Below are 21,376 nucleotides of genomic sequence, written 5' to 3' on the forward strand. Positions count from 1 at the left end.
CTCGCAGACTGGCTATAGTGTGTGCTCATGTGGTACACAGATTAGTCCTGTCAATTTTAAGAAGGTGCTTCTAACGACAACTCGTTATGTGTATTAAAGACACCTGTCCATAGAATTTTGGTTATGAGTAAGCGACCCCTCGTGTCGTGAAACGCGTCAACCTTTTTTGTCCCATGTCTCACCAGTCCGATCTTTGATGTATATGATGAAGAATAAAATTACTCCTTTTTTGATTTGAATCTTCGGAGTGCGGTCACTTCTTTCCATACTTGATTAGCTTACCGGACGACGGATCCGACCTGCACCTGAATCATACCTCACCTGGAGCGGTCACACCTGTGTTTGGATTTCAGCATGGAATCTTCCTTCCATTCAAACCTCACCATCATGGGCAAGACCAAAGAGCTGTAAGGGCCCTATCTCTTCAGAGGAGGTCCACATGTATGTCCTGTGCACTTTTTAGTGTTCTCACTTTTGTGTGTGTGCCCTTTTTTTTGCACCGGGTGTTAGTCTTGAGTGTGTTTCACAAACCACGGGCTTTAAAAAAAAAAAAAGTGGCAAAAATAATCATTTGATCCCCATGCAGAAGTTTGCCCACTCACAAAGAAATGAAGGGTCTATAATTGTTATTATAGCTGTATTTTAAATGATACAGACAGAATATTAACCAAAAATCCAGAAATAACACAATCCAAATGATATAAATTGAGTTGCAGTTCAGTGAGTAAAATAGGTATTTGATCCCCTACCAACCAACAATAATTCTGGCTCCCACAGACTGGCTCCAGTATGTGCTTATGTGGTGCACTGATTAGTCCTGTCAATTTAAGAAGCGCTCCTAATGACAACTCGTTATGTGTATAAAAGACAACTGTCCATAGAATCTCTTTCTTCCATTCAAACCTCACCATCATGGGAGAGACCAGGAATCCTCAAATTACAGCCCTCCAGCTGTTGCGGAACTACACATCCCATGAGGCATTGTAAAACTCTGACATTCACAGACATGACTAGGCATGATGGGAATGGTAGTTCCTAAACAACTGGAGGGCCACAGTTTGAAGACCCCTGGCAAGACCAAAGAGCTTTTAAAGGACGTTGGGTACAAGATTGTAGACCTGCACATGGGAATGGGCTACAAGACCATCAGCAAGAAGCTTGGTGAGGAGACAATTGTTGGAGAGATTATTCATAAATGGAAGAAATGCAAAATAACCATCAATCACCCTCGGTCTGGAGCTCCATGCAAGATTTTGCCTCATGGGGTAAGGTGGATCATGAGAAAAGTGAGGGATCAGCCCAGAACTACACAGGAGGAGCTTGTGAATGACCTCAAGCCAGTTGGGACCACAGTCACCAAACAAACCATTGGTTACACAATACGCCGCCATGGATTGAAATACTGCAGCGCCCGCAAGGTCCCCCTCTTCAGAAAGCACATGTACAGACCCGTCTAAAGTTTGCCAATGAACAGCTAAATGATTCAGATAAGAATTGGGAGAAAGTGCTGTGCTCAGATGAGACCAAAATTGAACTCTTTGGCATTAACTCAACTCGCCATGTTTGGAGGAAGAAAAAGGCTGACTATGACCCTAAGAACACCATCCCTACAGTTAAGCACAGGGGTGGAAACATTATGTTTTGGGGCTGTTTCTCTGCTAAGGGTACAGGCTGACTTTTCCGCATCGAGGGGCCAATGGACAGGTCCATGTATTGTAAAATCTGGGATGAGAACCTTCTTCCCTCAACCAGAACACTGAAGATTGGTCTTCCAGCATGACACTGACCAAAAACATACCACCAAGACAACAAAGGAGAGGCTCAAGAAGAAGCCCATTAAAGAGGAACTATAGTCTGCTCACATAATTTGTAATAACGGAATTTTTGTAAAATCTTACCTGTAAAATTCCTTTCTCTGAGTCCTCCGACAGTCGCCGCCATCTTCATATTCGTCACAATGGGGTATTAGACTTTTCTCCGTAGGAGTAGCTAGGCAACAGAATATGTCAATATTAAAGCTTTTAACATATCCCCACCCCAGGGGGTGGTCCCCTCAGTCTATACCCTCCTGCTTCCTGTTTCCTGCTTCAGTTTCAGTGGAATAGCAGTAGAGTACCTAAACCCCAAAAGAGGGGCGGGGGCGGCGACTGTCGGAGGACTCAGAGAAAGGAATTTTACAGGTAAGATTTTACAAAAATTCCGTTTTCTCTTACGTCCTCCGACAGTCGCCGCCATCTTCATATTCGTCACAATGGGGACGTCCCAAAGCAGTGCAAACATGAGGGGTGGGAAACGCAGCCGCGCCTAAAGGCAACGCAGTCTCCACATCAAGAAAGTAACCTTACCAAAGGAAGGAAACCAGCTGGGCAACACGAGAAAAAATTTGCTCAACGGGAGCAATAACCCAGGAAAAAAACAAATAACCCAGGGATACAAAGAAATCCCAAACAGCCCAAAGGACCAAAACCAGGGACCCTAAGGGACCGCCGCACTAAGAACCTTGCGGCCAAAGGAAACATCTGCCGATGCTTGAACATCCACTCTGTGGAACAGAGTGAAGGTGTGCACGGTCGACCAAGTCGCCGCCCTACACACCTGGGCCACAGAAGCCCCATGACGACAGGCCCAAGTCGTACTCAGAGATCTGGTAGAGTGCGCCCTCACAGGCATAAGGGAAACTTTTCCCCGCAAAGCATAGGCCTGTTCAACGGCCTGTCTGAACCAATTGGCGACGGCAGAAGCCGACGCCGCCACGCCCTTCCGAGGACCCCCGGAAGGACAAACAAAGAATCCGACTTGTGAAAAGATTCAGACGATTTTAGGTAAACCCTAATCGCCATGAACAGCATCCAAGGAGTGCAACACCACCTCCTCCGAATGTTTAGACTTTGCGCAAGGCGAAGGCAAGACAATGTCCTCATTGAGGTGAAATTCCGAAACCCTCTTCGGAAAAAAAGAAGGGTTAGGTCGCAAGACCACCTTAACCAAGTGATTGACCAGATACGGACAATGGCAGGACAGGCTGCCAGCTCCGACACTCTGCAAACCGAATTGATCGCCACCAAAAAAGGTGACCTTCTAGGACAACATAGACAACGAGATCTACCCGATCCGTTCAAAAAAGAACCATGTTGTAACACGGACAGAACAAGATTCCAGTCCCAAGGAGGCAGAGGCACCCTCCTAGGAGGGACCAGATGCCCCCGAACAAAAGTGCCAATCAAGGAGATAGATGCCATAGGACGTTGAAAAAAGAACGGCCATCGCAGACACCTGACCCTTGATCATAGCCAGCGCCAAACGCTGTCAACACCCTTTCGAAGGAAGGACAACACCCCAGACACCAACCACGGGCGAGGTGAAGACCCCCTGAACTCACACCAGGCAAAATAGGCCTCCGAAATATGGTAAAAGACCTACCCCGAGGAAAAAATTCCTCGCGTCGATCAAAGTGTGAATGACCTCAGGGGAGAGACCCCTATCCCTCAGGGCCTCGGTTTCAACAGCCAGGCCGGCAAAGCCAGCGACTGCAAGGCAGGATGAAATATCAGCCCATGAGACCGGAGATCTTCCCGAAGAGGCAGACGCCACGGGGCGTCGACCGCCAAATGCACGAGGTCTGCGTACCAGGACCGGCGAGGCCAGTCCGGTGTCACAAGAATCACCGTGTTTTGGTTCCGAGACCAACCTGCGAAGGAACCTGGGCAGCAATTGAAACGGTGAAAACGCATACATCAGTCGGTACTGATGCCACGGAGCTACCAACGCGTCTGACGCGTCTGCCCGAGGATCGCGTGGCCTTGCCACGAACCTGTACACCTTGCTGTACAGACGAGACGCGAACAGGTCCACCTCCGGAAGACCCCACGTCGCGCACAACATCTGGAGAACACCCGGACGGAGGGGCCATTCCCCCTGGTCCAGGGACTGGCGGCATCAGATAATCCGCCCGCCAGTTCTCCAACCCCTGGAATGTGAACCGCCGATATCGCCGGGACATGCGTCTCGGCCCAAGACAGAATGTCGGCCACTTCCCGAGCCACCCGGGCCCTCTTGGTGTCCCCTTGGCGAATGACGTAAGCCACCGCCGTGGCAATGTCCGTCTGCACCCGAACCGGACAGCCCTGCAGCCTGTCCGGCCAACGTTGAAGGCAGAGAATCATCGCACGCAATTCCAGAATGCTGACGGGAAGGAAGGATTCCCCCTCCGACCAAGTTCCCTGGGCGGACAGAACGCCCAGAACACCACCCCAGCCCGACAGGCTGGCATCCGTGGTGACCACCGTCCATGAGAGAGGACGAAAAGACTTGCCCCCTGACACCGGCGGGGACAGGAGCCACCACAGAAGAACCCTTCTGGTGCGATGGCCCAACGAAATCCGGATCCAGAGATCGCGGTCGCCCGTCCCACCTGGACAGGATCTCCGCTTGGAGACCCCGCGTGTGAAACTGGGCGAAGGGAATCGCCTCGAAAGCCGAGACCATCAATCCCAGACATCTCATGCACGTCCGAGTGGACGAGGACGGAGCGTCCCTGAGGGACCTGACTTCCTTCCTGAAGAGTCCTGAGTTTGTCGTCCGGTAGGAAGACCTTCGCCTGGACAGAGTCCAGAACCATTCCCAGGTAAGGGAGACGAACCGATGGGCACAGTGCTGACTTTGGAAAAGTTATCGTCCAACCAAACTCCTGCAGAGACTGCATCGTAACGGACAGAGCCTTCTCCAGACCCTGGCTGGTCGCAGACCGAACCAGAATATCGTCCAGATACCCTAGGACAGAGACGCCCTGGGCTCTCAACAAAGCCAAAACCGGTGCCCGCACCTTGGTGAACACCCGTGGAGCCGAGGCGAGACCAAAGGGCAACGCCACAAATTGGTAGTGATCCTCCGCTATGGCGAATCGAAGGTACCTCTGGTGACCCTCGAAATTCGGGATGTGAAGATACGCATCCTTCAAGTCGATGGAAGCCATGAACTCCCCCGGACCCAGGGCAGCCACCACCGACCGCAGAGATTCCATGCGGAACTTGCGCACCCGCACAAAGCGGTTCAGCGCCTTTAAGTCCAGAATCGGACGTACCTTGCCCTCCTTCCCAGGCACGGTGAACAGATTGGAATAGAACCCCCGAAACCTGTCCCGATGAGGCATCGGGACCACCACTCCCTGAGCCCTCAGGTCCTGTCCCGCTAGATGCAGATCCCGCAAACGCTCCGGGGACAGTAGAAGATTTGAGGGAAAAAATCTGCTCTCCGGCCTATAGAGAAACTCGATCTCGTAGCCAGATCGAACGATTTCCTGAAGCCACCTGTCCCGAACCCGGGACAGCCATGGCTGAAGGAAACCGAGCAAGCGTCCCCCCACCCCAGAGTCGGGTGAGGGCGCCCCTTCAGGCCGCACTGTTGTGGGCCGCTGAACCGGACTGGCCGGACTTTTGCTTACCAGTCCACGGCTTCTTACCAGGAGCCGTCTTAGCCTTGTGGGATTAGGGTAAGAGCGTGCTCTTACCACCCGTGATCCCCCTAATTAACGTATCTAGGGACTCACCAAAAAAGGCGAGAACCATCATAGGGCAGATTAGCCAAGGTCTTACGCGAAGATTGGTCCACCGACCAACACTTCAACCAAACCAAAACGGCGAGACAATACCGCCACACCATGTACACGTGCAGCCAACGGAACCATATCCAGGTCCGCATCACACAAATACATGACACCCTGGTGGATTTTATCCACCATATCCAAAGTCGCCTGGAGGGCAGAATCAGCCACCAGATTAAGCACCTGCGTCCAGCTCGCGACAGCCTGGGCCGCCATAAGTGAAGCAAATAAAGCTTTCAGCATAGAACCCATAATAGAATAGGCATGACGGGCAAGGGACTCCTTCCGTTTGTCCGTGGCATCCCGGAACACCGGGATACCCTCAGCAGGAATCGCAGTGGGCTTATTCAGAACCGCTATCGCGTGATCCACCGGAGGTGGGACACACCAACGCCCATCAGTAGCGGGCGTAAAAGGATAGCGCAGCTTAAACCTACTTGGTATAGCAAAAGGCTTGCGTATATTACGCCAATGTTCCTTTACAGCGCATTGAAAATCATCAGTGCAGGGAAATACCTGCGATGTTTTGCGTCTTTTCTGCGTCCCATAAGCCGCCAAGGCAGCAGGAGGACAAGGTTCATCCTGTAAACGCAGTGTTTGCTTGATAGAAGCAACCAATTCATCCATGAGTGCAAGCTCTTCAGACGAGCCAGGGGGAGAAATATCAACCCCCTCAACCTCAGCCTCCATTTCTGACCCTACAAGGTCCAGGGAGGAACGGGACCCCGACAAGGAGACCCCAGCAACAGCAGCCCCATCACCAACACCCTCTGAATCAGAGGAAATTGAAAACTCTGGGCCTTTTTGAGGATTGAGCAGCCATCAGCAATTGCACCTGAGTCGCAAGGCTAGCCACAATCGCAGCCAAATCCCCCCCCCCCCCCGAGGGGGAAAACCGCAGTCCCCTGGCTTCCCACCAATGTGACAGGAAATTTGCTTTCCTGAGAATCCATGCCCCAAAATGAGTAAAATAAAATGGGTGATTGCCCTTTTAAATAAGGCGCTGCGAACGTAGCCCACCGCCACACAAGCACACCCACACCAGGGACCCCCACAGGGAGAAGTTATACTCAGGCAAGGATACAGAGAATAGAGGGAAAAAACCTGGAGAGACCGCTGCTGCTGCTGGCCAGATCGGTGCTCCTGTAGAAAAGGAATTGCTGATATTCAGGGCGCTCCATTAAAGCCTATGGGAGGCTACAAGAAAATGGCCGCCATGCATGTGTACCATGCGGCCGGACCGAGTACAGCCAAAATGGCGCCGAAACCGCCGCTCCCCCACCTCATGAAGGTGGAATAAAAATACACCACATAGTTATAAAGAACATGGTGGACCGCCGCAGCGGCGCTGTAATGTGCCCCAAACATGATAGCATCAAGTTCCACAGCACACAGCCGTTCACACACTCAGACTGACACAGAAGTGCAGCACAGCCCCCCCTCCTTGCAGCCCACAGCATACAGTGTGAGAGATAGGGAAACATCAATAGTGTGAACACAGGGCAAGGTAACACAGTCCCAGACTGACAACCCCCAGACAGACAGGTCCCCACATGAATACACCTACCTCTTACATGGCGTGGGGGACCCGCACAGGCGAACAAGCCGCTGTACATGAGACAGGGAGAGTCGCATCCAGGACGCAGCAGAAGGTGGGTTGAGAAACCGCACAGCATCCAGTGAGGTAGCCACCTCACCCTAGCATCCCTGCACGGAACAGGGATGGGTCGTTCAGAAAACTCAGGAGCGGTACCTGACTGAACGCTCAATGGCGGGCTGAGAAGCCACTGACCCACAACCTGCGACCAGGGGAGTCAGCCCGAGACGCAGCCCGCATTATCCTCTTCATCCGAAGATCTAACTATTGCTGGTAAAAATAACAGCTAAATAAAGAAAGAGAGAAAAAACTCAAATAAAATCAAAAAAGAGAGAAGGTTGAGACAAAATGCCCCAGCATAGAGACATCCAGCTACTCCTGACAAGCTAGACATTGAAACTGAAGCAGGAAACAGGAAGCAGGAGGGTATAGACTGAGGGGACCACCCCCTGGGGTGGGGATATGTTAAAAGCATTAATATTGACATATTCTGTTGCCTAGCTACTCCTACGGAGCAAAGTCTAATACCCCATTGTGACGAATATGAAGATGGCGGCGACTGTCGGAGGACGTAAGAGAAAAAAACATTTTTGCCACTCTGAAGCTTCCTTCCAACCACTTTGCATATTATTTTATATATACTGTGATTCTGTACTTGCCAAGTGTTCTGCAGAAATCTCCCTCCACTAAGTCTGGCTGTAGCCATTTTAACTGTGGGCAGCTGACGCTGCTGACTGTTCATTTCCTGGATTTACACAGACACACAGAGGCACACGCTCTCACCACTGCATGCCTGCACATTTCTCCTCTCTGGATGCACTCATGGATCTCTGCAGTCTCCTGTTATCTCTGCCCTCATCCAGCCCCCTCCAGCTCTGCAGCTCTCCTATGACTTGTCCCTCCCTTGCTGGAAAACCCACGAGAGTAAAGCCCCGTACACACGAGAAGAAATTCGGCCGGGAAATTTCGTCCGACGACCGATCTGCCGATTTTCGGCTTGTTAGTATGGTGCTTTCGACAGCCGACTCCGACTTTTCGGCTGACAAAATCCTGGTGTGCAGGCATTAAAATTTTTGTCCTCCATCAAAACACGTCCGATTTTTGTCTCATTAGTACAGATTTCGATGGGGAAAAATCTTATGAGCAAGACTAGGGATGCTCACAGATGAAAGAACACATAGAACGCAATCCAACACATGACATCACTTCTGAAGTAGAATTCTGTCGTATGGGAAAATTAGTGTGCAGTCTAGAGCACATTCCAACCAACAGACACCACTCTGGACAAAAGACGGACGACCGGTCGGCGGAAATTCGTTGCGTGTGTACGAGGCTTTAGAGAGAGAGCTGTGCATGAGGTCATTAGCCTAGGCTAATTACCAGACAAGGAAGAAAAGGGCTGTATAAGGTATTTGCTGGCAGAAAAAAAATTTACTATCTTGTTAAAAAAGAAAAACAAGGGCAGACGATTTAATAGATGGAAAGATGAAAGAAAGGACTGAAGAGCCACTTTAAATTCATGGAGTCATCTAGCCAGTCTGTAGACCCTAATCCTATAGAAAATGTATGGAGGGGGCTGAAACTTTGAGTTGTCAAGCGGCAGCCAAGAAACCTTAAGGATTTAGAGAAAATCTGTAAAGAAGAGTGGACCAAAATCCCTCCTGAGATGTGTGCAAACCTGGTCACCAACTACAAGAAACGTCTTACCTCTGTGCTTGTCAACAAGGGTTTCTCCACCAAGTACTAAGTCATGTTTTGCTTGGGGATCAAATACTTATTTTACTTACTGAACTGCAACTCCATTTATATTGTGTTTTTCTTGATTTTTGGTTGATATTCTATCATTTAAAATACACCTATGATAAAAATGAAAGACCTTTCATTTCTTTGTAAGTGGGCAAACCTACAAAATCTGCAATGGATCAAATAATGATTTATCCTACTGTGTATGTATGTGTATATACAGTATCTCACGAAAGTGAGTACACCCCTCACATTTTTGTAAATATTTTATTATACCTTTTCATGTGACAACACTTGTTGTGCAGCATCTTTAGAAGAGGCTTCCTTCTGGGACGATAGCCATGCAGACCAATTTGATGCAGTGTGTGGCACATGGTCTGAGCATTGACAGGCTGACCCCCCCTTTCAACTTCTGCAGCAATGCTGGCAGCACTCATATGTCTATTTCCCAAAGACAACCTCTGGATACAACGCTGAGCACATTCACTCAACAACTTTGGTCAACCAGGGCGAGCCCTGTTCTAAGTGGAACTTGTCCTGTTAAACCACTGAATGGTCTTGGCCACCGTGCTGCAGCTCAGTTTCAGGGTCTTGGCATCTTTGCCATGAGGTGCCATTTTGAACTTCCAGTGACCAGTATGAGAGAGTGAGAGCGATAACACCAAATTTAACACACCTGCTCCCCATTCACTTCTGAGACACTAATGAGTCACATGACACCGGGAAGGAAAATGGCTAATTGGACCCAATTTGAACATTTTCACTTAGGGGTGTTCTCACTTTTGTTGCCAGAGGTTTAGACATTAATGGCTGTGTGTTGAGTTATTTTGAGGGGACAGCAAATTTACACTGTTATACAAGCTGTACACTCACTACTTTACATTGTAGCAAAGTGTAATTTCTTCTGCTTACCAAAAGTGGCCCAATGGGCACTTGCATTCCACGCGCCAGGCCAACTTCTTACCCATTTAACGTTTGAGAATAGGTTGAGATAGGTTCGGCCCCAAGACCAATTGGTGGATGGTGTACCTGGTGCCTTCTCGGGTGATGTTGCTGGGTACTTCCAGTGGTAGATGATGGAGTGATTGCACAGGGATTTGGTAATTGTATCTAGGTTTTTCCTCCTTTTTAACCACTTTAAGACCGGAGGATTTTCCTGCTTAACGTCCAGGCCACTTTTTGCAACTTGGCACTGTGCGAATTTAACTGACAATTGCGCGGTCATGTACGCCGTACAAAATTTACGTCCTTTTTTCCCCACAAACAGAGCTTTCTTTTGGTGGTATTTGGTCACCTCTGCGCTTTTCATTTTTTGCAATATTAATAAAAAAGTGCAAAAAATGTGTGAAAAAATTGACATTTTTTACTTTGACAGTTAAAAAATATCCAATATATTCAATTTTTGTCATATATTTAGGCCAAAATGTATTTAGCTACATGTCTTTGACAAAAAACTGTTGGTGATCAAGGGGTTAAATGTATGCCTCATGCTTTATAGAAAAAGGACTATCTCTGCGAGTTTATAACAAATAAAAAGCACCACGTCCCTAATAAATATTGTAACGTGAAAGGTTTTTTTGGGGGTGCCACAAGGGGGACTTTTCAGTTGGGGTGCTTGAGTATTTATTGATATATAAAGTAATACTAGAGAAAATTTATTTACAGACAAAAGACCAAATTTGAGGACAAATAGTCAAATCAGGGAATCTCTGTGATTTCAGTTTAAAGGGTTTCCGAGGAAGGCCCAATGGGGCCCCAGGCCCCTCAGAGGAGGGCAGGGGATCAACCGGATCGACCGACCCCTCCTCATAGAGGAGCATGAGATCCCTCAGGGCCCGAAATTCCTCCATAGTGTAGTTTTTTAATTGCTCCGTGAGTTCGAGTTCAAGTCTCTTTTGTTGTCTATTGTCATCAAACATGAATTTATAGGTCAAATTACGAGCAAACAGATAGACGTCCTTGATCGTGTCAAAGACGTCTATCTGTTGCGTTGGGCAAAAACCCAGACCTAACTGTAGCACTTCAACCTGGTCAGGTGTAAGTGGGAATTGAGTGAGATTTATAATCTTAAATGCGTCAGAGTGATTCTCTATGGGGGTGTGGTGGTGTTGGGACTTTGGGTAACAAAACCTGTTAGTTTGGTCTGTTTTTTGGTCGTTTTTGGAATGGCCCCAGATTGTGGGTCTAAAAAAACACCATCATCCTGTGAAGGGTGTGAAATTTGTGATGGAGGGGGAGGGTTGGACAAAATTTTTTGTAGTGCAGGAGTGAGATCGGTGACTTGGGCTTGTGGAAGAGAAGGGCGTCTCTTACCCATTGGGTTAGAAGGAGACCCACCGCCGTGACGGGTGCGTTTAGGTGCTCTAGAACGTGCAGATGGGGGGCGTGCGTTCATCTGTGGAGGAATAGAAGAAAAATTATTGTGGGCCACTACGCCTCCTGCACTAAGACCATCCATTGTGGATGCAACTGGGTATAAAGCATATACACCATCTACCCTTGTGTTAGGAGAGTATATATATATTTGTATGATACTATATGGCTGTTTACTGTATATGTTTTTAATACAATTTCAGTTTTGTACAGTATATTGTAGTTTCTTTAATTACAGTATACTTTTTACTGCTGTTCAGAATAAAGTTTTTCTTGCTTTTTTACTGTAAATAAATTTTCTCTAGTATTACTTTATATATCAATAAATACTCAAGCACCCCAACTGAAAAGTCCCCCTTGTGGCACCCCCAAAAAAACCTTTCACGTTACAATATGCCTCATGCTTACTGATGTGTGGGGGGGAGGGGGTTGTGTGACAGAGACAGAGATTGCAGGTTTAGCTATGCTGAATCTTGTAATCTGTCCCTGCCTGTCACAGAGGAGATCCGCCCGCTTTGTTTACACAAGCGGGCGGATTTCCTCACTCGATCCCCGACGATCGGGGAAGAGCGGCGATCACCGCATCTCCTCCCCTGGCCCGACTCCCGCTGTGTCTGAATACAGTGGGAGCGAGCCTCCGGCGGCGCGCGTGTGCTGTCGAGAGAGGGGAGAGTCTGGTGACGTAGGTCTACGTCGCCAGAGCTTAACAAGCCACTTTGCTGCAGTACTGTCAATGTGAGCAGTCGGCAAGTGGTTAATGTGTGTGCTGATAGGTCTGGGAGTACCAATAGGCCTCTGGCTTATCTTTTGCGGAAAGCCGTGAGGAGCCTTTCCTTCACTTGGAAGAAGTGAATCCGCATAAGGACATCATTGGGGCGTATTCAGAGGGAGAAATTATTGTTTAGGAACTCTGGATCCTTTCGATAGTTAGGTTATCCCATCACTTTCACAAGATAATTTGACGGAATAGGTCATGTACATAGTGTGGTAGCTGTGTGGGGGATATTGTTTCTGGAATACCGCGGATCTTCAGGTTGTTACACCTCGACCTATCCTCTAGGTTGGCTAGTTAGTCTTTGATTCAGGCGATATCTTCCTTATGTTCAGTGTTTGTGTCAACCAATGTGTTGAATGAGCAGGTGAGTTCCCCCATTTTGACTTCTACATGAGCTATCCTGTCACCCAGTTCGTGGACATCTGCTGCTACCCTCTGCACACATGACAATATGTCTGTTTGGAGAGAGGCCCTGAGAGATAGTAGCATGTCCTTTAGTTTTGTATCAGACACTGGTAGGCCTTGTGTGGGGAAGGTAGCTATGGGATCCTCTGTGGGAGGTGTGCTGGGAAGTGGAGGGTGGAGAGCAGGTCAGCGTCATACTCGTCTGGGTCCCTGCAGGGTTTAGATTTGGCTGGGCTACACAGTGAGGGAGTAGAGGCTCCGGACTGTGCTGTTTCCTGGTCAGGAGGGAGGTTAGTCTGTTCTTTTAACGAGTTTCCCTGGGCTGTCAGTAGAGGACCCACCATCTCCTGTCCCCCAGCGCCATTTTTGTGTAGTCCCTGCTGAACTGCCGGGAAGAACCCGGGCAGTTTTTGCAGCTGCGCGCACTCCCTTTGTTTCTGTGGCATGATTGGAGGTGCCCGAGCGCTTACCGAAGCGGCGGGTATGTTTGGCAGGGATGGATCGGCTCTGGGAGGATATATTTGTCTCGGCTTCTGGAGGAGCTAGGCTCTCATGCGGCTATCTCTCACGGCGCTTGCCACCTTTTTTTCCTAGTTTTGAATAGAGTGGAGAGACATTACAACCCCTGTCAGTTTTTGTAGCTGTCTGTGCCCCCATTAAGGAGATTCACCTTCTCTATTTGTCCTGTTTACCATTATCATTGAAAGTAAAAGAAAATCCCAAATTTTGGGTTGTCTCCAGAAAAGTAATAGAGGGGATATCTTCCAATGGGGACACCAGTTCCGGTGACCTGGGGGTCCCCAAGGAATTCTCTAATTTGCAGGGATTTCCTCTCACTTTTGGTTTAATTATGGGACAGGAAATGAAGGGAGATCACTGCAAAGGGACACACAAATGGCAAAAAAAAATTGACGGGTTATAACTCTTTCTTACCCTATCCAAAATGAAAAAGAAAAGTTTTGCCTATAGTTGTACTTTAAGTCTGAGCACTGCATAACTGGAGAAGGCCAGATACTCTGATATACCCAGAAGATCCATCTATTTTGTAGAGGTTGTGGCAGGGAAAAACTGAGTTGTAGTATGTATAAGTGGCCCTCGCCTCTCTCCTTCACAGCAATTGTAAGCAAAGAAGAGGATAGAACTCCTCCACCAGATCCTGTGCTTCTCCATGCAGAGGCTCATCTCTTCTCCCCCCATCTTATGAGTCGGCAGTGGAGAGGTGGACAGAACCGCTCCTACAGATCCTGTGCCTCTGTGCTGCATTCAACAGACTCAAGCAACTCATTCCAGCCCTCTTCTGGTCCTCCTCCAGATCCTGCACTTTCTGCTTCCCAGCTCCACCCCAACTTCATCCCAGGAGCAGCAAAAGGTAAGGGGGTGCACTGTGGAGGGAAAGTGGGGAGACAACTTCTGATGGTGGGGAGTTCTTGACATCTGATGTAAGGGGGAAGGGAGGGGTGCTCTGGACATCTAAACCGGCCCTTTGAAGGCAACCATAATGCTGATGCAGCCCACGATGAAATGGAGTTTGACACCCCTGGTTTAAGCTGTAAGCACATATCTTCACATATGTTGATCTGTCAGTGTACCATCAGATACCGCACACGCTGGATGCATCCTTTCTTCGTAGAGTGTTGTAAGCAACTAAAGAATTTCATCATAAAGAACACAGGTAGAATAGGTTGGTAAAACACCTTTTCTCTTTTGTTCACTGATGGACACAGCTCCATGTCTTCTAGACCATTGGGCTTATGTTGCTCTCTAGTCAGGAGTAGGACTAGGCAGAAACCTTTGTGGTTACGCCGCTGAGGCAGTCCCAGAGGGTATACCATCACTTCCTGCTATAGGACCATTTTTTTCTGCTTAGTCAGGAGTAAGGACCTGGCTCTCTGCTGGGATCTGCGGTCCTGGCAGTCTTTTACTTTTCTATTGTATTCAACAGCCGGACTGGACAACGCACTGGATATCCTAGATCCTTATGGTCTGGCCTGCAAGCGCGACCCAACTATTAGCTCCACGCTAGGTTGGTTGCGACATAGCCCCACTGGACAGGGGCTGGCAGGCAAGTGAAACGCCTCGCGAGGTTGCATAGCCCTGGTCATGACAGCAGTCATGATCAGCCGCAGCGTACCTCAGGCCGCAGCACCCCCATTCCAAGATGGTGCGGTGGACTGCTGGGAGTAGCGCCGGCCTGATGCCTTGATGTGGTGAGTAGTGCCCCCCCCCCCTTTCTTTTGGAATTGCTGGGATGGTCGCGGGCCCTCCCTGGGAATGGTAGGCTCCCTCCTATATCCTTCCTCCACCTCACGTTTTTTTTTCCCCCATCCACAGCAGGGTTCCTGCCCCCCATCTCCCCCCCTTAGCCTCTTTTGGGGGGCACAGGTGTATTTTGGTAGGAGGGCTTGTCTGGTAATGGGTTGGAGAGTGGTGGGTGGGTGCTGGTGTCAGTCCCCATTTTTGGGGGTGCCCATACCTTGGTGCTGCGTTTGGGGGGGTCCCCTCCTGGTGGATGCCTCTTCCCTGGGGTCCCATGCATTGCTGCATGGTGCTGCCGTTTTGCCATGAATGCTGCATTCCCAGCATTGGCTGCTGTTTGTGTAGTCCAGCGGCCATGCTTTGGGTTTCCCATAGAGAATAACGGTGGCCATTTTCTTGAAGTCTGAGTGCAGTGATGTGCTGCAGGGGTCTCTAGTGTTCGTGTCGGCGCTTCCTCTGTTGCAGTGTGGCAGGCTGTTTGGCAATCTCCAGCTCTGGGGTGGTGAGTCTCTGGGGGTATGCGATCTTTCCTCCGCTATACAGTGCCGCGGGTGCGCTGATTCTTGTGGTGCTCCAGCGGTGCGTGGGGGGTTCACCTTTTTTTACAAAAAATAACATTTTTCTGTTGTGCATGATGTGGCTCTGATTAACCCCTTGTTTGCAATGGAGCCTCTGGAGCGTGTATCACTACATGACCCTCTCCTGGAGGCTGGGGGACCCTGGCGGCAGCCCTGCAGTTACCTGTATCCAAGGTAGATATAGCCCTGCAAAGGGAGGCCTAGCAAGAAGCGCCCACGGCCTTCACTTGTATCCTCTGCCTCCTCAGAGTCTGAGGTGGATTTGGCATGGACAAGAGTCAGCCCACTGGGTCTGCGTCCACGCACAATAAGTGCTCTAATAGTGAGGATGAGTCCTCCTCCTCCGCAGCCATGCATGAAAAAGCACTGGTGGAGGCCCTAATTGTGTCAGTGCGGGAAACTTTAAAATTGGAGAACTCAGCTAATGCTGAGTCGGCAACGCCGGTGCAGTTTGACACCCGCAAATCTTCCAAGGTGACAAAGGTGTTCCCCTTTCCTGCCTACTTTGACAAGATTGTCACTAGTCAGTCGGGTTCCCCGAAACGCATGGATGGAATACCTAAGTGCTTCGCTAGGAGATATCCCTACCTTAATGGAAGATACGGGCCGAGCAGGCTTTTAAAAAGGTGCTGACTGATCTACGTTTTGTAGGTGACCATTTGTTCGGTGCCTCTATGGAAGAGATCATTAAGGGCCTTATGGGAGGTAAAAGTATATTGCTTCTGCAGGTTGCTAAGGGCAAGGAACCTCGTCCTTTCTTCTCAGCTCACAAGCAGCCTTTCGTCCGTCTGGATCGCAGGAAAAGGGTTCGAGATCCATCCGTAACTTTGCGGGAGCCTCTATAAGACCCTGGAATTGTAAGTCAAAAGCAGGCATTTCTGGTTCCACAGTCAACCCTTCCCCAGCCTGAAAGGGTGCCCTCACCCACATCTGAGGTGGGGGGGGGGCGGGGCGTCTTCGGCTTTTTCCAGATCCGTGAACCTTGCTCATTCAGGACAGATGGGTCCATGAGTTGATTTGGTTCGGTTACAAGATCGAGTTTTGGTCCTTCCCTCCTGCAAGGTTCTTTCCTTCCAACTTGCGCCTGTCTCACGATGCAGGACCTGTTAGCATAAGGAGTCATTGTGCCGCTTCCAGATTCGGATTGTTTTAAAGGTTTTTATTCAAATCCGTTTACAGCTCCCATGAAAGAAAGCAAGGATCCTCCGATCTTGGATCTCAAGGCTCTGAACCCCATTGTGTGGGTTCAAAAATTTCATATGGAGGCCATCTGCACGGTAGTGCCTTTCCTTCTTCAATGGGATCTTCTGGCTTCTATTGATCTCAAGGACGCTTACCTTCATAATCCAATATTTACTGAACAAAATTATAAACACAACACTTGTTTTTGCCCCCATTTTTCATGAGCTAAACTCAAAGATCTAAGAAAAGGGGGATTCATCCGTGAAGAGAACACCTCTCCAAAGTGCCAGGCGCCATTGAATGTAAGCATTTGCCCACTCAAGTCGGTTACAACGACGAACTGCAGTCAGGTCGAGACCCTGAAGAGGACAACGAGCATGCAGATGAGCTTCCCTGAGACAGTTTGTGAAGATATTCTTTGGTTATGCAAACCGATTGTTGCAGCAGCTATCCGGGTGGCTGGTCTCAGACGATCTTGGAGGTGAAGATGCTGGATGTGGAGGTCCTGGGCTAGTGTGGTTACATGTGGTTTGTGGTTGTGAGGCCGGTTGGATGTACTGCCAAATTCTCTGAAACGCCTTTGGAAACAGCTTATGGTAGAGAAATGAACATCCAATTCACGGGCAACAGCTTTGGTGGACATTCCTGCAGTCAGCATGCCAATTGCTCCCTCAAAACTTGCAACATCTGTGGCATTGTGCTGTGTGATAAAACTGCACATTTTAGAGTGGCCTTTTATTGTGGCCAGCCTAAGGCACACCTGTGCAAAAATCATGCTGTTCTTATCAGCATCTTGATATGCCACACCTGTGAGGTGATGGATTATCTTGACACAGGAGAAGTGCTCACTAATACAGAATTAGACAGATTTGTGAACAATATTTGGGAGAAATAGGCCTTTTGTGCACATAGAAAAAGTCTTAGATCTTTGAGTTCAGCTCATGAAAACTGGGGGCAAAAACAAAAGTGTTGCGTTTATAATTTTGTTCAGTGTATGTAGCATCAGCGTTTTCTTCGTTTTCCCGTGGGCGAGGAGCCATATCAATTTGTGGCATTACATTTTGGTCTCGCCTCAGCTCCTCGGGTGTTCACAAAGGTTTTGGCCCTATTTCTGGCCTTGCTATGGCAGAAAGGGATCACGGTACTGGGTGTCCTGGATGATCTGTCTCTGCGTGCAGAGTCTTCCTCGGCTCCAGAAGCTGACTTATAGGCCATACACACTTTAAGATTTTCTGAAGACTTTTTCCTTTAGACTTACCAAAACCATATAATATGAGGTCAAACCTAAACACTTTCAATTTGTATGCAATCTGGCAGGCCCTTGCACTACATAGAAAAGGTAAATCTGAAGGAAATCTAACCACAAAAGTTGGATAGTGTGTATCCAGCTTTAGACACTACTGTGCAAACTCTACAGGAGTTCGGATGGACACAAAATTTTCAGAAATCGGCATTGATTCTGTCCACCAGACTGGACTACTTGGGTTTGACCCTGGACTCAGCATTGACCCAGGTCTTTCTTCCTCAGGCGAAACTTCTGAAGCTACAGGATGCGGTTCGGGCTCCTGTTGTCCAACTGTCGGTCGTCGCTCAGGACTTGCATGCCTGTGCTGGGCCTGATGGTTTCCACCTTCGAGGCGGTTACGTTTTCCCAGTTCCATACCAAATCTCTGCAAAGGGAGATTCTGTCCAAATAGAACAAGGATCCACTGTCACTGGACAATCTGATCCTGTGGAGGCGGGATTCGAGGGAGTCTCTGTTATGGTGGCTCCACTCCCCAGCGCTTCGCCTGGGAAAATCCTTTCTTTCCCTGTATTGGACTGTAATCACCACAGCTGCCAGTTTGTCCGGTTGGGGAGGTGTCTTAGGCGTGTACTCAGCCCAAGATGTTTGGACTCAAGAGGAGTCCAGGCTGCCGATCAACATCCTGGGGATTCGGGCGATCAGGCTTTATCTGGCTCGATGGCCAGATCGTCTGCAGGGACACCCTGTGAGGATACAAATGGACAATGCTACGGCTGTGGCATATGTCAGTCATCAAGAGGGCACAAGGAGTGTCCTGGTGGCCCGGGAAGTGGCCGGTATCTTGAGACGGGCAGAACTATATGTTCCGGCCCTCTCTGCTGTGCACATTCCGGGGGTAGAGAATTGGCAAGCAGACTATCTCAGTCGGCAGATGTTGGATCAGGGAGAATGGTCTCTTCACCCGGAGGTATTTCATCAACTGTATCTTTGGTGGGGGACCCCCGATGTGGACCCGCCAGCTTCCCGTCTCAACAGGAAGGTGCAAAGATTTGTGTCAAGGTCTCGAGATCCTCTGGCTGGTGCCACAAATGCCCTGGTGGCCCCTTAGGGTCAATATTGTCTGATTTATGCGTTTCCTCCAATACAACGCTATGCTACGCAGAATCGAGGTAAAAGGGATTCCAGTCATTCTGGTGGCACCATACTGGCTTCGCCGGTCTTGGTACGCAGGCCTGATAAGGCTAATAGCAGACGTCGCTTGGAAACTTCCTCTCAGGGAAGATCTTCTGTCTCAGGGACCAATCTTCCATCCTGCTTTACCGTCGCTGGCTAATAACAGCTTGGCTATTGAATTCCAGATGCTGAAGGACAAGGGGCTGTTGGAGTCGGTGATTCCTACGCTGTTAAAAGCTAGGAAATCTACTTCCAGGAAGGTTTATCATACAGTTTAGAAGGCATACATTACTTGGTGTGAGTCTCGGAGGGGGGGGGTTTCTCCCCTTTCCTTTTCTGTGTCTCGCCTGTTGGAGTTTCTACAACTGGGTGATCAACGTTTGGCTCTGGGCACCATTAAGGGCCAGATTTCCACTTTGGCTATTTTTTTCCAAAGGCCGCTAGCGGCGAAGTCTTTGGTTCACACTTTTCTGCAGGGAGTTCGCCATCTGACTCCGGTGCAATCCCTGGCGCCTCTGTGGGATCTCAATTTGGTACTATTGGTGTTTCAAAAGCCTCCCTTTGAAAATATTTGAGAACTTCCTCTGCTCCCTCTGTCGCAGAAGGTGGCCTTTTTAGTTGCTATTACTTCCGCACGTAGGGTGTTGGAGATGGCTGCATTGTCCTGTCGGTCACCTTACCTGGTGATTCATAGGGACAAAGTTGTGTTGCGACCCTGTCAGGCGTTCCTTCCTAAGGTTGTCTCTGGGTTTCATTTGAATTAAGATATTGTGTTACCGTCCTTATGTCCTAAACTGAAACATCCTAGGGAAATTGCTTTACCATAGTTGGATGTGCTCAGGGCGATTCGATTGTACCTGGCAGTGACTGAGCCGTTTCAGAATTCCGATTCTGTCTGTTCTTATGGATGGACCTCGTAAGGGGCAGGCCGCGTCTGATGCAACCATTTCCAAGTGGATCAGGCAGACAGTGGGTCAGGCCTATTCTATTAGGGTTAGGTTCATCTTTTTCCTGTTAAAGGGGATTCTACGAAGGCACTCAGTACCTCCTGGGCCTACCTTCATCAGGCATCAGTGGTTCAGGTGTGCAAGGCAGCTACGTGGTCGTCTGTACACACATTCACAAATATTTATAAGGTGGATGTACTTGCATCTTCAGATGCTGCGTTTGGCCGCAAAGTTTTGCAGGCTGCGGTTGCAGAGACTTCCGCTTCTTGAGGGTGTAATTTTTTCCTGGGGGTGAGCTTGTTTTTCCTGGTTGAGCTCCTGTCATTACCTAGTTGGCTATGTTTAGCCTTGTTGGGAATTCTATGTATTGCTGTGTTTTTCCTACCCCTCATGTTGATACTGCTTTGGGACATCCTAATTATTTAGAAGACACAGAGCTGTGTCCATCAGTGAACGAAAGAAGAAAACGGAATTTTTGTAAAATCTTACCTGTAAAATTCCTTTCTCTGAGTCCTCCGACAGTCGCCGCCTCTTCATATTCGTCACATATGGGGTATTAGACTTTGCTCCGAAGGAGTAGCTAGGCAACAGAATATGTTAACAATAAAGCTTTAACATATCCCACCCTCAAGGGGTGGTCCCCTCAGTCAATACCCTCCTACTTCCTGCAACCATATCTCAGTTTTAGTGGAATAGCAGTAGAGTCTACATTCAAACCCCAAAAGAGGGGCGGGGGCGGCGACTGTCGGAGGACTCAGAGAAAGGAATTTTACAGGTAAGATTTTACAAAAATTCCGTTTTCTCTTACGTCCTCCGACAGTCGCCGCCTCTTCATATTCGTCACATATGGGGACGTCCCAAAGCAGTGCAAACATGAGGGGTGGGAAACGCATCCGCGCCGAAAGGCAACGCAGTCTCCACATCAAAGAAAGGAACCTTACCAAAGGAAGGAAACCAGCTGGGCAACAGCAAAAATAAGTGCTCAACAGGAGCAACAACCCAGGAAAAGACAAAAAAAACAGGGGATACAAAAAACTATCCCAACAGCCAGGAGTCCCCAACAAGGGACCCTATGGAACAGCCGCACTAAGAACCTTGCGGCCAAAGGAAGCATCCGCCGATGCCTGAACATCTACTTTGTAGAATTTTGTGAAAGTGTGTACGGTCGACCAAGTCGCCGCCTTACACACCTGGGCTACAGAAGCCCCATGACGGCAGGCCCAAGACGTACTCAGTGATCTAGTAGAGTGCGCCTTCACAGGCACAGGGGGAACCTTCCCCTGCAAGGCATAGGCCTGTTCAATGGTCTGCCTGATCCATTTGGCGATGGTAGAGGCCGAAGCCGCCATGCCCTTCCGAGGACCCTCTGGAAGAACAAACATGGAGTCAGTCTTACGAAAAGACTCAGTCGATTTAAGGTAAACCCTTATCGCCCGAACAACATCCAGAGAGTGCAATCTCACCTCCTTCGGATGTTTAGGCTTCGTGCACAACGAAGGCAA

Source organism: Pelophylax lessonae (assembly GCF_965119305.1).
Source record: "Pelophylax lessonae genome assembly, chromosome: 4".
Lineage (NCBI taxonomy): Eukaryota > Metazoa > Chordata > Amphibia > Anura > Ranidae > Pelophylax > Pelophylax lessonae.